Source organism: Oncorhynchus tshawytscha, linkage group LG08 (assembly GCF_018296145.1).
Source record: "Oncorhynchus tshawytscha isolate Ot180627B linkage group LG08, Otsh_v2.0, whole genome shotgun sequence".
NCBI classification, from domain to species: Eukaryota; Metazoa; Chordata; class Actinopteri; order Salmoniformes; family Salmonidae; genus Oncorhynchus; species Oncorhynchus tshawytscha.
In genome coordinates this window covers 35,949,035-35,966,119 of record NC_056436.1, presented here as the reverse complement: position 1 = coordinate 35,966,119, position 17,085 = coordinate 35,949,035, and positions in this window count along the sequence as shown.

Below are 17,085 nucleotides of genomic sequence, written 5' to 3'. Positions count from 1 at the left end.
ATGTCAGTTGGCTTTTCATAGCCGATCTCTACCGCACCTGCTGTCTCTAGAGAGTTGAAAACAGCAGGTCTGAGACAGGTAGCATGTCCGGTGAACAGGTCAGGGTTCCAGAGCCGCAGGCAGAACAGTTGAAACTGGAGCAGCAGCACGGCCAGGTGGACTGGGGACAGCAAGGAGTCATCAGGCCAGGTAGTCCTGAGGCATGGTCCTAGGGCTCAGATCCTCCGAGAGAAAGAAAGAAAGAATGAAAGAAAGAGAAAGAGAGAAAGAAAGAGAGAGAAAGAATTAGAGAGAGCATACTTAAATTCACACAGGATACCGGATAAGACAGGAGAAATACTCCAGATATAACAGACTGACCCTAGCCCCCCGACACATAAACTACTGCAGCATAAATACTGGAGGTTGAGACAGGAGGGGTTGGGAGACACTGTGGCCCTGTCCGACAATACACCTGGACAGGGCCAAACAGACAGAATATAACCCCACCCACTTCGCAAAAGCCCAGCCCCCACACCACTAGCAATAAAGACTTAAAGGTTGAGTCTACGTCTCTCACATGGGTAGGCTGACCATTCCATAAAAATGGAGCTCTATAGGAGAAAGCCCTGCCTCCAGCTGTTTGCTCTGAAACTCTAGGGACAGTTAGGAGGCCTGCGTCTTGTGACCGTAGCGAACGTGTAGGTATGTACGACAGGACCATGTGTTATCACTGTGTTATCACTGTGCTTCCATTTAAAAACACAACACAGTTCAAATGGGAGTTTACTGTATTGCAAAAGTGATATTGAATTGTGTTTAGTTGTCAAATTCCAGTTTGTCTACAAATGAATGTATAGTTTTTATATAGTTGTCTAATATTGGTGGGGCATATTAATCTGTTTTAATGATACTCCTGAATCCCTATGATCAATAAAACGGTTTTACTTCCACTTGCTTTCACACTATTGCTTACACCTATCAAAGTTGTTTCAAATCTACACAAGTGCGTAGGGGGAGGGTTTAGGGTTTCTTCTGGACGGGGCCTAACTACACAATGTCGGTTGCATCCCTGGCCCAATAAGCACATCCCTTAGAAATAGACCTCATTGGGACATTGATGCTGGTGGCCTGTGTTCAAAACCTGCAAGGGGAGTCTCCCTACTCCCTCACATTCTTGCCATTTTGAATTGCATTTATCAGAAATGTTGATTGTCTGAATGTACATTTCATTAGAACACTCTAAATATTATCTATGCGTCTTTGTAAATTTCCATAATGTGCATAGATTTCTCTTTCATGCATTTCTGGATCTTTCGCTACCAGCTTTGTGCATTTGTGGACGACCACCAGATGCTTTTTTAAGGTTTGATGTGGTGTTTCTGGACTAAGAGATCAATGCTGCCTTAGCAGATATTGCATTTGACTAAAATGTTTTTCTCTACTTCTTGATTAACAAAAAATAATGGGAGCATTTCCACTAGGAAAAGGTTAAGCAGATTAAGAACACAGTTGCCATCTTTTTTAGATTTTCAGCTTTAAGTTAGCCTACAGCAGGAATAAAACTAGCATGAGACAAGGCTTTAAAAATATATATAACAAGTCGGTAGAGATGTGCGCCTGAAAGTAATATATTGGTTACTTGAAAAAGTAACTGTAATAATATTACAACATTTGAGACAGTAAATCATTAATTATTCCATTACTCATAAGGTAATATATACATACAGTCAGTGGTGTAAAGTACCTGTTAAACTCTGAGTGGTTGTTTGGGCCCAGTACAGGGCCTGAGTTTGGGGGTTGAAAATCTGTTCAGCCATTGTGGCACAGTGACTCACTACCCAAACCAGATGCATCTGATTTCAAGTGGCCAAGAGAAGTCATGTGATCTCCATCTAGTGGACGAACTGGGAATCAGACAGACGATAGGTAGAGACTTCAACTTTCTCCTCATGTGTATATAATTCCTGTAAGACAAAACACAAAACTCAGTGTTGGTTGCATCCCTGAGGAACCCCACATCCTCGATGGGCACCACTTCCATAAGGAGGTTGTTCTTACAGCAAGAGGCCAGGTATCACTCTGCCACCCCACTGCACAAGATGCAGCCATTAGACCCTACCGTCTCCAAGGGTCTGAAGGCCTTTTCCAACAGGGGAGCAGATCAGTGGATGACGACCCATCCTGGGAAATAGATAGGTATATACCAAATGGTTGGCCTCTTCGCAAAGGCCTTTAACAAGGTGGCCAGTGTGAAGAGAGGAGTGGAGGCCTTCCGGGCCAGTGGGCGGACTTTGTGGCCGTTATAGGGGTGCCTGAGCCCATAAGAAAAAGTCATTTCAATTAACGAAAAGTAGCAGAAGCAGCATGTACTTGGTAGAAAGTGTTTATTGTACTAACACCAATGTATTGTTTTTGTTGTTTATTTTCAGTGCAAAGAATCCATTCAACCACAGTGCTCTACCGCCGCCCCTGCCAACTCTGCCGATACGGCCACCAGCTCTACCGCCGCCATCACTAGCTCTACCTCTACCTCCACCACATCTACCTCCGCCACAACCTCCACCCTGCAGCCTACACTTGCTCCAAATGTTGGTACGATTTTTATTTATTTGTAAAAAAAAATGGGGGGGTATATATTTGCATATAGTGATTAGAAGTGTCTATTGTACCAATACACATGTTCTTGTTGTTTGTTTGTTTTTGCTTAAACCAACAACAACCACCAGCTGCAGCAGTTCTATTGGAGTTGTCCCGAGGCCGAGGAAGAGGAAGGCAGAGTCTGCGGCGGTACTGACTTAAACAAGAAGTAGAACATCAACATCAGTAGAACATGCCACAACAGCCACTAAAGAAGGGGATGCGGAGTGTCTTCTCTGTGAGGAGCTGCTTTCAGTCACAGGTGGGGACTGGATTTGGTGGACTCATGAGTTGTGCTCCAATTTTACTGGGGATAGCTTGATTTGTAACCTATGTACAAATTAGAATTGCGCAAAAGTAGAGCATAATAGTTGCAACATCAATGTTACACTGAATTAGTTAAGTTATGATTTATTGTTATTAAATGTTATATTCCATTGTTATTTAATTGTATTAGTTTTATTCCATTCCACTATTATATTCCATTTTTTTTTTACATATATGAATTAAAAACAATTGAAAACCTTTTGCTCCTGAATGTCATTTTAAAGACTGCTTTAAACTCTTGCATTATTCCAATAATATTTAGTGTAAATGTACATAATGGACTGTACGGAAAGGAACAACAAAGAAGAACAAAGAAAATGTATGTACAGGTGCGATAAAAAAGAGGGACTTTACATCAAGTCTCCTCATAGTGCGGATACTAATAGTGACATGTGCAACACCATTACCCCCATATAATTAAACTAGACTTAGCAACTAGACATAGCTTTTAAGTATTACATACTAATTCATTTCTAAATAAAACTGATTAAATAGATTTTAACACACTTCTGGGAAACCGTATGCCATAATCTTCTACCAGGAAAATGGCCCCCTCGTACTTACCCCGGGACTTTAAAACAACATTTAAAGCAGTCTTTAAAAAGTGTCAACTGCAGCCATTTATTTCCCTTTATAGTGTATTCGCCTAAGCGTGACCTTCCTCCACATACCATTTCCCCCAAACATTGCTTTTTGTGTCAGCAATTAGACATTGTTCTTAGGGGGGCTAGTTACCCCTAGTAAATCAAATCAATAACATTGCTGAATACAACAGGTGTAGTAGACCTTACGGTGAAATGCTTACTTACAAGCCCTTAACCAACAATGAAGTTTTAAGAAAATAGTGTTAGGAAAATATTTACAAAATAAACTGAAGTAAAAAGTCTGTGTGGTCATTTTATGAATTTTCTTTGGCATTTATCTGGGGGACTGCACACTGAAAGAGGTTACAGAAAATGGAAATGCAAAAAGTGTCCCACTTCTTCCGAATTAACGGGCAAAAAAAAAAAAAAGCGAACGGGCAAATAAATGAGGACATGGGCTCTGTTTTGAAATACATCCTTTTTGTTAGGCCTTGGCCTATATGAGAGCAGTTCCACACTTTTGAAACTGAAATTGTGTGGGGTTGTGTATTTTATTTTGTTATGTTCCATTATATTAATTCTTAAATAGGCCCGACGTGTGTTGACTGTGATCAGGGCAGGGTAATGTAGTCTAACATGCTGACCAGACTGTTGTTAAATAAACATACACATACATGTTATTCAGTCATTCCCCCAACTGCTGCTAGCATCTGCGTGGCCAGGCGCTAAAATAGAACTTGGTTCTATTTGTGACGCTCAACCGGCTGCAAGTCCTGCCTCTCAAATCTCCTCATTGGTTTTTAGGAACATATACCCTTGTGGGTGATTGAAAGATGAGCTGACGTCCACACTCCAGTCGGTTGTAGTAATGCACCTTAAAGTTAGTTGCCAATTGCCATATAAAGTCAAAAGAAGAAAAAGAAGCCTGAAGGAAGGAGGAGAGATGATGAGAAACAAATTTGGTTTACTGTTTTATCTGTGGATTAATTGTGGGAGTAGAGGACCTTGTGCATTTCAGGTAAAATAACAAACCAATGTTTATATCCCAGTAACAACAAGCTAGCTAGCTAAATTGCCAAAAATGTTTAATGCTTTTCGACCTGTCCCCAAATGAATATAATTGGTTCGGACTTTGTTTTGATATTTCAACCTGTGTTTCCTGATCTTGTCTGGTGTGGGGGTACAAAATCAACATGAGCGCAAAGGCGGCAAGCGGTTTGGTTAGCGAGTAAGTGTGTAACCTGCCAGACCCAGTAAGTCTCATTTACGTATTTGTGATTATTTGTGACAAATATGTAATTAGTTTTTATCCTGTTATGTCTGTCACTGATAGTCACTCAATTAGCCATGTCAGCTAACAACTGTTAGATTTGTAGTTAGTCTAGCCAGCTATCTAAACTTGTCATAATCATGACTGAATACCAACCGGGCACACAGGGCATGTGACCAAGGGCCCTGACCTCCAGGGGCCCACATTGATTTTGTTGGTCATTCTCACTCAGATCATATCAACATGGCATAAATCAGTAGAATTGCAGGAAATTAGCAATACAACTGCAAAAGGTTTCTCTCCACTGTCAAGAGGGAGCCCACTAAAATGTTTTGCCAGGGTGTGGTAAAAACTTTTAAGTGCACTACTTTTGACCAGAGCCCTATAGGCGGCAGGTAGCCTAGTGGTTAAGAGCACTAGGTGAATAATCTATCGATGTGCCCTTGATCAAGGCACTTAACTTTAATTGCTCCCAAAAGCATTGTGAATATCTGATGAATTCCTGGTGGTACTGATTTACCTCAAGAATGGGAAAAAGGAAGGATGCACTTTTAAAGAATTCAAACATTGCTCTAGGCTGGAGTTGGGTCTGGAAGGGGCCAGTGTAATGGCACTGAAGAGCAGTTCCTAAACCCGCCACCGGTAGTCACCAGACATCAAAATACGACAGCGTATTTATTTAACCAGCAATGGAAATAGATATTTTTACATACTACCGGTGAGACTGACCCTTTGTCGGCTGAGAGAGGGAAAGACCACCACTCAATATGCCCAGTAACAATTAGCCGCAACCAAAGAAGCGGTTCAACGCTTCAACTTGCTTAAACTACATACAGTGCCTTGCGAAAGTATTCGGCCCCCTTGAACTTTGCGACCTTTTGCCACATTTCAGGCTTCAAACATAAAGATATAAAACTGTATTTTTTTGTGAAGAATCAACAACAAGTGGGACACAATCATGAAGTGGAACGACATTTATTGGATATTTCAAACTTTTTTAACAAATCAAAAACTGAAAAGTTGGGCGTGCAAAATTATTCAGCCCCTTTACTTTCAGTGCAGCAAACTCTCTCCAGAAGTTCAGTGAGGATCTCTGAATGATCCAATGTTGACCTAAATGACTAATGATGATAAATACAATCCACCTGTGTGTAATCAAGTCTCCGTATAAATGCACCTGCACTGTGATAGTCTCAGAGGTCCGTTAAAAGCGCAGAGAGCATCATGAAGAAAAAGGAACACACCAGGCAGGTCCGAGATACTGTTGTGAAGAAGTTTAAAGCCGGATTTGGATACAAAAAGATTTCCCAAGCTTTAAACATCCCAAGGAGCACTGTGCAAGCGATAATATTGAAATGGAAGGAGTATCAGACCACTGCAAATCTACCAAGACCTGGCCGTCCCTCTAAACTTTCAGCTCATACAAGGAGAAGACTGATCAGAGATGCAGCCAAGAGGCCCATGATCACTCTGGATGAACTGCAGAGATCTACAGCTGAGGTGGGAGACTCTGTCCATGAGGACAACAATCAGTCGTATATTGCACAAATCTGGCCTTTATGGAAGAGTGGCAAGAAGAAAGCCATTTCTTAAAGATATCCATAAAAGGTGTTGTTTAAAGTTTGCCACAAGCCACCTGGGAGACACACCAAACATGTGGAAGAAGGTGCTCTGGTCAGATGAAACCAAAATTGAACTTTTTGGCAACAAATGCAAAATGTTATGTTTGGCGTAAAAGCAACACCCTGAACACACCATCCCCACTGTCAAACATGGTGGTGGCAGCATCATGGTTTGGGCCTGCTTTTCTTCAGCAGGGACAGGGAAGATGGTTAAAATTGATGGGAAGATGGATGGAGCCAAATACAGGACCATTCTGGAAGAAAACCTGATGGAGTCTGCAAAAGACCTGAGACTGGGACGGAGATTTGTCTTCCAACAAGACAATGATCCAAAACATAAAGCAAAATCTACAATGGAATGGTTCAAAAATAAACATATCCAGGTGTTAGAATGGCCAAGTCAAAGTCCAGACCTGAATCCAATCGAGAATCTGTGGAAAGAACTGAAAACTGCTGTTCACAAATGCTCTCCATCCAACCTCACTGAGCTCGAGCTGTTTTGCAAGGAGGAATGGGAAAAAATTTCAGTCTCTCGATGTGCAAAACTGATAGAGACATACCCCAAGCGACTTACAGCTGTAATCGCAGCAAACGGTGGTGCTACAAAGTATTTACTTAAGGGGGCTGAATAATTTTGCACGCCCAATTTTTCAGTTTTTGATTTGTTAAAAAGTTTGAAATATCCAATAAATGTCGTTCCACTTCATGATTGTGTCCCACTTGTTGTTGATTCTTCACAAAAAAATACAGTTTTATATCTTTATGTTTGAAGCCTGAAATGTGGCAAAAGGTCGCAAAGTTCAAGGGGGCCGAATACTTTCGCAAGGCACTGTACTTCCGTCTGCATGTCTGATGTCAGGATATGCCATCCATTCACTGATACCTCAGAATGCTATCTGGAAAAGGAGACCCTGCTCTTTCTCTTTCGCGGTACCCCTTGGCACGGCTAGGTCAAATCCACACAAATCCACACCCCCTTATCAGCTGTGGTATTCCATGATCCTAATAGCCCCTAACTAGTCAACGGGCTGTAACTCAGTCGTCTGTCATACATATTTGAGCCTTTGTGCAAAGGACAGCATATACTGTGTGTGTGTGTGTGTGTGTGTGTGTGTGTGTGTGTGTGTGTGTGTGTGTGTGTGTGTGTGTGTGTGTGTGTGTGTGTGTGTGTGTGTGTGTGTGTGTGTGTGTGTGTGTGTTCCTGCTGTCACTTTCCACCTGGCTTCCTGGCTTTAGGTCTGAAGTGTGATATATGACCCGCCACTTATATTCACCTAAATGACACACTGTAAGAGGCTATTCTCCTGTATGATTCAGGGACCCTCTCCCCTCCAGCTAGATTCTTCACAGCACTCTCACTCTTATGGTATGGGCTGGCTAAAATGGTGTAGTATTAGGTGCCACTGTGGCTACAGCCTCTTCTGTAGCAAAGTACTCAACACTGATCCTGTCACAAGACCAGGCTTGTTTTATAAAACTGTCAAGCCAATAGCTGCTCAAAGGATGACCGAAGGTGACCAGCGATCTAGATAAACAGAAAAGCAGACATATGACTTTCCTCACATTTCTAGGATGTGCCATAACAACACGTGGGCTGGAAAGTGGAGAAAACAGACATGTTTGGGGATGTTTACTAACAGTAAAACACTGTATACAGTTAGTCACTGCCTTATCAGGGGGCTACTCCTCTCTTTACCACTCTCTACTTTAAGACACACATCTGGCATTTCATGACATAATCATTCCTCTGACTCCACAACTCCTGCGCCCCAGATTCAGGCCTGTACAGTCACTCATCTATATTCCCCAGGATGCCTCAGTGACAGACTGCACTGGTGGGCATGTGGGTTTTTACTGCTACAGCAACCCCCAGTGTTCACCGCTGCTCTCAAACCCCCTTTGTGTGACTGCTAAGGCATACGTATGAGGAGGGGCCCACCAGTGTGTGTGAGAAAGAGAGAGAGGGTGTGTATCATGTATGTGCATGTGTTTATCTACTGTATGTGCTATACGGATGTGATCGAGTATGTGTGCGTTTGTGAGTTTGTGAAGCATGTGTCTGACCGACGGAGGAAGGGCAAGGGGGTCTTCCTCAGACACACAACCAGCCCACCAGACCAGATGGTCAGGAACTGCATGGCCTAATTGTTAGACTTGGCTCGGGTCCCAGACCAATCCTGCAGAGGAGAACGTGTTCTCATTCCAAGCCAACATAACATTTGCACACCCTGCCCGCTTGTTATTATAGTAATAATTTGGGAGGTGCTTGTACTTGTCCTGTTACACACAATTGTGTAATGAAAATGCATATTTTATTTGCATATCCCAACTATCTCCTGAGACAACTGCAGGGAGTGGGGTCACAGGCAGGGTCACCATGGTGCAATTAGAGTTAAGAACCTTGCTCAAGGGCACAGCAACAGATATATATATATATATATATAAATAAAAATCTTATCAGCAGCAGTATGTGAACCAGTAACCTTTTGGTTACTGGCCTAATGCTCCAACCTCTAGGCTACCTGCCATCTCTGTGGAAAGGGGACAGTGCAGAGCCGAGGCAATGCACACGTCCCAGGTTCCCATCCTGTCCAGGTGTTTGTCTGGCAGTAGTGTGTGTTTGTTTGGATGTGGTGTATGGGGGAGATGTGCCAAACATGACACGGTGCTCCTTCGTTTCTCCATGAGCTATGGGACACCTGAGGGCTTGTCTTTTCCTGTGTTTCCGTGTAGATGGAAGATAGGGGTGTGTGTGTCTGTCTGGCTAGCAGACTGGCAGGCAGGCAGATGTTTCCACAGAAAGATGGGCTGTACAAACAGACGCCACCAGGCTTGCAAAAATAGTCCTTCTGAACCTTCTCACTCTCCGGCATGAAACAGATCTCTGCTCTCTGCTCTGATCTCTGCTCCCCTGGACTGTCAGCTTCAGTAAACACACTGATGTTCCAGGACCACGGTAAGGACCACCTGATGTGTTGGGGGGGGGTCTTTCTGTCATAATACACAAATGCAAATGTGGAAAAGCAGCCATGCCTCACTGACTCTTTAATTGGGAATGAGGGTGAAGACCAATGACCTGAGAAACCTGGATCAGTGTTTAAATGGACGACAGTGTGTGTGTGTTTGTGCTATCTTTTCCAGGCACCATCAGCCAACCATAAATCAGCCTGCCTGACCCTCGGAGTGATGTCATCTCCTGAAGGAGTGTTTTTCCAGTCTGCAGAATCCATCCCTTGGAGCCATCTTAAAACGAGGCACACACACACACACACACACACACACACACACACACACACACACACACACACACACACACACACACACACACACACACACACACACTCACACACACACACACACACACACACACACACACACAGACACACACACACACTCACACACACACACACACACACACGCACGCACTCCACGCACACACACACACACACACACAGAGTCTCACACACATCTCTCACACACACACATCTCTCCCTCACACATTCACACACACACCTCTCCCTGACACATACACGTGCTAATCTCCTGAACTGATCTTCACCTGCTGTTATCAGTATCAGAGCAAACTGGAAAAGCCAACAGGAGAGCTGCAATAGAAAAACACGTGGGAGAAGATTGGATCCAATGTTTCTGACTCTAGTGATATTGCAGAGTTTGGCAGCCAGGGGTTGGTGATACAGGATCCAGTTTCAGTATTAGTTTACTGGCACGCTCTAACCCAAATAATACACTCTGTGTCTGATAACTGATCATCTGACAACACAAGCCTCCTGGCAGGGGAGCACGCTTGGACAGGGGACGTGTGTTTGCACATCAACTGAATTCCTTTTATAAAAGCTTCACACTAGCTTGAATAACTGAGACACTTCCAAACCATTTTGGTAATCTCATCCTTTCTTCAATTCTCACACCTCAAAACACAAGATTTCCCACAAAGAGCAACATCTCCTTTATACATCCAGTATCTCACATTCCTTCAGATTGGAGATGAGAGGTTATGTACTGTACTGTAGACGGACGTGTCGCCTTTGTGGCTGCAGAAGGGAGAGGTTCTCTGTCTGTGTTTTATGGAGCCTCCCCTTCCTCCCCTGGCTCAGCCTATTAGGCCATTTCAGGCATAGGAAAGGAGAGCTTTATTAGGAGCTCTACCTGGAAGGCAGGAGATTATTACTGGTGCAGACCGAGCCCTGTTGGAGTCTGCAGAGGAATGCAGGGCAAGTCAGTCACAGTCACGCCTCAGACAAGATTAGGTTTGTTTTCAATGGCGACAATTACTTCAGGGGATTAGGTGCCCTCCCCCTTTCCTACCTCCCACCACCGCTACATCTTTCCCTCCTCTTCATCACCTCTATCGCTCAGTGAATGATCTTATCTAATGTCGGAACTCTCCCCCTCGTTGAAAACGGACCCATTTTTGCAGTTCGGTTTACAGGATACATTCTGTTTAGGCAATTAGGGCTAATAGACAAGGGAAAGATAGTTGGCATTTTCATATGGCTGAAAATCCTGAGGGAGGCAGGGGGAAGGAATCAGATGTAGCACTCTCTCTGGGTTCCAGTTTCAGACGTAAATCTAATTACTATAACTTTAACATTAGGAGTGACAAAGCTGGAAATGTAATCAAGGCCTGAAGTGGAAAAAAAGTCATGTACATTGCCATATAATGCTAACAAGTGCACCTCTCCCCCGAGTCTCATCTCATCCACTTACTGTGCAAAAGCAGACCCACTGACATAAACCGACATAGTTACTGTATACCTATACTCAGTGGTGTAAAAATAGTTTTTGGGGTTATTTGTACTTTACTTTAAAAAAAATGGAAGACTTTTACTTCACTACATTCCTAAAGAAAATAATGTACTTTTTCCTCCATACATTTTCCCTGACACCCAAAAGTACTTGGTAAATTTTGAATGCTTAGCAGGAAAGGAAAATGGTTAATACAGTATTCATACCCCTTGACCTACTCCGCATTTTGTTGTGTTACAGCCTGAATTAAAAAATAATTAAATATGTTATTTTTTCTCACCTATCTACACACAATACACAATAATGACAAAGTGAAAACATGTTATTAGAAATTTGGGGAAATTTTGTGAAACTGAAATATCGAAATATCTCATTTACATAAGTATTCACACCCCTAAATCAATACTTTGTAGAAACACCCTGGCCAGCGAATACAGCTATGAGTGTTTTTGGGAAAGTATCTAAGAGCTTTCAACACCTGGATTGTGCAACATTCGCCCAAAAATGTTTTTCCAATTCTTCAAGCTCTGTCAAATTGGTTGTTAGTCATTACTAGACAACCATTTTCAGGTTCTTGCCATAGATTTTCAAGCAGATTTAAGTCAAAACTGTAAATCGGCAACCCAGCAACATTCACTGTCTTCTTGGTATGCAACTCCAGTGTAGATTTGGCCTTGTGTTTTAGGTTATTGTCCTGCTGAACGGTGAATTAATCTCCCGGTGTCTAGTGGAAAGCAAACTGAACTAGGTTTTCCTCTAGGATTTTGCCTGTGATTAGCTCCATTCCGTTTATTTTTTTTAATCCTGAAAAACTCCCCAATCTTTAACGATTACAAGCATAACCATAACACGATGCAGCCACCACTACAGTAATGTGTTGTATTAGATTTGTCCCAAACATAACACGTTGTATTCAGGACAAAAAGTTAATTGCTTTGCCATATTCTTGCAGTATTACTTTAGGGCCTTGTTGCAAACAGGATGTATATGTTTTCAAGTATTTTTAATTAGGTTAGTATTGTGGAGTAACTACAATGTAGTTGATCCATCCTCAGTGTTCTCCTGTCACAGCCATTAAACTCCCTTAGTGGTTTCCTTCCTCTATGTCAACTGAGTAAGGAAAGGACAGCTTATCCTTTGCTGTGACCGAGTGTATTGATACACCATCAAAAGTGTAATTAATAACTTCACCATACCCAAAGGAATATTCAATGTCTGCTTTGGACATTAGACCAGTGGAAATCTGTTCTTTGGTCTGATGAGTCCAAATTTGAGATTTTTGGTTCCAACCGCCTTGTCTTTGTTAGGAGCAGAGTAGGTGAAGAGTAGGTGAACAGAGGATCTCAGCATGTGTGGTTCTCACCGTGAAGCATGGAGGAGCTGTGATGGTGTGGGAGTGCTTTGCCCTTGACACTGTCAGTGATTTATTCAGAATTCAACACACAATTCACCAGCATGGCTACCACAGCATTCTGCAGTTATATGCCATCCCATCTGGTTTGGGCTTAGTGGGATATTCATTTGTTTTTCAACAGGACAATGACCCAACACACCTCCAGGCTGTGTAAGGGCTATTTGACCAAGAAGGAGAGTGATGGAGTGCTGCACCAGATGACCTGGCCTCCACAATCACCTGACCTTAACCCAATTGAGATGATTTGGGATGAGTTGGACCACAGAGTGAAGGAAAAGCTGCCAACAAATGCTCAGCATATGTGGGAACTCCTTCAACACTGTTGGAAAAGCATTCCTCGTGAAGCTGGTTGAGAGAATGCCAAGAGTGTGCAAAGCTGTCATCAAGGCATAGGTTGGCTATGTTGAAGAATCTCAAATATAAAATATATTTTGATTTAACTTTTTTGCTTACTACATGATTCCATATGTGTGATTTCATAGTTTTGATTTCTTCAGTATTATTCTATAATGTAGAAGACAGTAAAAATAAAGAACAACTCTTGAATGAGTAGGTGTGTCCAAACTTTTGACTGGTACTGTATGTATTTTTTGTTGCCAGTTTTGCATGTTTGTTTGGCATTGATATGCATCCCATATCAGTTTGCAAACAATTAAAAAATATATATAATTGAGTTAATAAAGCTGCATACAAACATGGTCTCTTTTTTTGCTTTTTTTGAGTAAGGCAGTTCCAAAATGCAGGTGTTTCAGCCCAGCTCAGTACTTTCTGTGGTGGTGGGGCAGACAGCAGAAAATATGGAGCGTAGGGGTTGGTAATGTTCTCTAGTTGCGCTGTGATTGGCTCAGTGTTCTGTCACTTATGGGGAAACTAAGTCGCCACAAAATCTACAGGTAGAGCTCAAAGATTCAAGCCCTTTGGGTGCTGCCATAGACTTACATTAGAAGTGCCCATACAAAAATGCTCAAGGTCATTGGCTACAGATAAAATTATGTCAAATCACATTATATCTACCGTAGCTTTGATTGGATTGATCATGTCAACACCATACCTTCAGAATCTTAGCTAGCATTATAAATCCAGAGAATGCCAGAATTTGATGACAAAGTTTGATGACAAAATTTGACCACAAGAAGGGCAGCCACACCACTGTCCTGTTCAAGTGAGCACAGCACAACAGTCTAAAAATGATGTAATAGGCCAAGGAGATATGTATACTGTAGCTAAGAAAGTAATACAACGTGTATGTGGTGTAGTAAGCTATTAGTAGCTTGTGCCTCACCCTAATAAATTGGTCCCTTTCCCCTCATAACTTAGCCTACTGTTCTGACTTAGTGGTGCACATGTAGCCTATAGCCTGTTTTAGAGAAATGTCATCATCGAATATTGTGAGAGGTTTTATTGTCTGCTTATACACCCACTTTATTTATCCTACGGTTCTGACTTGGTGTACAGGGAGAACACTGTAAGAATGGCCCATATTATGAATTCTGTCACTGGACTTTTCGAAAGTGCTGAACAAATAGTGATATTGACTACATCCGTCTTAGCTAGCTCAATAAATGTCTTAATCAAAATTACGGATCGCCTCTTATCCGCTCATCGTTCCCTTATGCCATAGTTTGAACACCCCAATTATCAGTAGAAACCACATTTGTTTAAGCAAGTCAGCCATATCAGCTATGTTTTTTTAAAAGGGAGTAAATGAGGCTGAATGAACTGTTTCGCTGCCAGAAAAGGCTCCGCTGATAGCCAGGTGAAGCGGTGGTAAGGATTCACTGTAATGGTTCTCCTCCTCTTCTGATGAGGAGTATGAAATATCGGACCAATGCGCAGCGTGGTAAGTGTCCATAATACATTTATGAAACTGAACACCACAATACAAAGTAAACAAAAAGAACAACCGAAACAGTTCCGCCTGGTAACTAATACAAAGACAGAAAACAACTACCCACAAATCATAGTGGGAAAACAGGCTGCCTAAGTATGGTTCTCAATCAGAGACAACGATAAACAGCTGCCTCTGATTGTGAACCATACCAGGCCAAACACAGAAATACAAACATAGGATGCCCACTCCAACTCACGCCCTGACCAAACTAAAACAGAGACATAATAAAGGAACTAAGGTCAGGGCGTGACATTCACTCCATGGTGCTGAAAGCTCTGCTGTTTGGGACAGCTTTATGTAGGCCCTAACAGTTTGTGGGCACCATTTTTCACCGTTATAGTGCAATTAATATATTGTTTAGTGGTGTGTAGTGGCTTTGTGACATGCATCTAAAAACAAATTGGGGTTTTGCCCCACCAAGATTTACATGCTAAAATTGGCAATGGACTCAAAACATTTCAGCGTTTCATTTTTAATACATTTCTACATATTTAAAAAAAAAATCCACTTTGATATTATGGGTTATTGTGTGTCAGCCAGAATAAAATATCAAAATTTCATGCATTTTTAATTCAGGCTGTAACAAAACATAATTTGGAAAAAGTAAAGGGGTATGAATACTTTATGAAAGCATGATATCAAGAGAACATGCCTGGTTATCTGGTTGACTCACTAAACACAAATGCTCCGTGATGTCTGAGTGTTGGGAGTGTGCCTCTGGCTATCCGTAAATAAAATGGTGCCGTCTGTTAGGTTAATATAAGGAATTTGATATGATTCATACTTTAGCTTTTTTAAAGTATATTTGAGCAATTACATGTACTTTTGATATTTAAGTACAGTGCATTTGAAAAGTATAATAGCTGTGCAGCGACACTCTCCATCCAACCTGACTGAGCTTGAGAGGATCTGCAGAGAATGGGAGAAACTCCCCAAATACAGATGTGCCAAGCTTGTGATGTCATACCCACGAAAACTCCAGGGTGTAATTGCTGCCAAAGGTGCTTCAACAAAGTACTGAGTAAAGGGTGTGAATACTTATTTAAATTTGATCTTAAAGTTTTTTTTTTTTACTACATTTGCAAAAATAAAAAAAAGTTTTTGCTTTGTCATTATGGGGTATTGTGTGTAGATTGATGAGGGGAAAAAATAATTTCATCCATTTTAGAATAAGGCTGTATAGTAACAAAATGCGGAAAAAGTCAAGGGGTCTGAATACTTTTCGAATGTACTATATATTTAAAACCAAATACTTTTAGACTTTTACTGAAGTAGTATTTACTGGGTGACTTTCACTTTTACTGTTGTCATTTTCTATTCAGGTATCTTTACTTTCACTCAAGTATGACAATTGGGTACTTTTTGCACCACTGCCTATACTGTACCTACATGTACATACTTCAGAAGGGTTGCGTGCAATTTTGAAAAAGGCTTCCACTGGATGACAACCAATCATATACCCCACTTCTTTGAAGCTTACAGTAGGACCCAGAGTTCTCCCTTTCATCTTGTCAGAACAATTCATTGACGTTCCAGGGGAGAGGGAGGGAGGGGGGAAACTCCCCACCTTGGCCAGAGAGAATGCAACACAGAAACAGAGTCTTCCAAATGAAATTCCAGGTCTTGACTAAGAAAGTAGAGTAGAGACGGTGGAGACCAGGGTCTGTGCAGCTGCATGCTGGGGAGGGTCTGTAGGTCTGTCTGTCTGCTTCACACCGTCTGCCTATGTCTGGACTGGAGCAGGACCTGGAACACCTACAGCACTTCTCTTACATAATCACACCCCGTCCACCCTCTTGCTTCCCTCCAAAATCAACACTGGGCTTTCGCTCAACGCTGAGTAGCCAGGAGAGAGGCTTCAGTGCAAGCAAGGAGTAGGGGAGATACCTGAAAGACTAGACTATGGAGTGAAATGGGAGAGAAAGACTACACCCCCCATCCTCCCTCCAACATGCCCTCTAGGGTTCTCCCTATCTGATGACTACCTCTGAGGACGTCGCCCCAGGTCTGCCGTGGAGTGGTGATTCCATGTTGTTATGGTGATAATAGCTTTTCCTGACTGGGAAGAGGGGGCCTTTTATCCGGCCTGCCACTGGAAACCTCATTTCCACCTCCAATTTCCTTCCTTACATTCCTCCCTCCAGTCTCCATGGCTGCGTGAGGAGCTTCCACCAGAGGTAGGACAAGGATGAGACCCTCTGACAAGCAGCCAGGAATAGAGAGAAAGAAGGAGGAATGGAAAGAGAGAAAAAAAAGAGATGGACAATTGGAGAAGGAGAGAGAGAAAGACGGGGAGTGAGAGGAGAGAAAGAGGGGTCACCCGGTTCAGACAAGCCTCAGCGAATAGGCCAGAAGTGGACACCAAGCAGACTGCTGCATGTCAAGACAGGAGCTTGTTTGATTAATACTCAGTCATGGTTCAGCATCATGGAGAACTTTTCATTCATTCACTACTTTCTCATTATGAATAAATTGTAATCCCAATGTACACTACTGTTCAAAAGTTTGGGGTCACTTAGAAATGTCCTTTAAAATAACATAACATTGATCAGAATTAATGTACGGTGTAGACATTGTTAATGTTGTATATG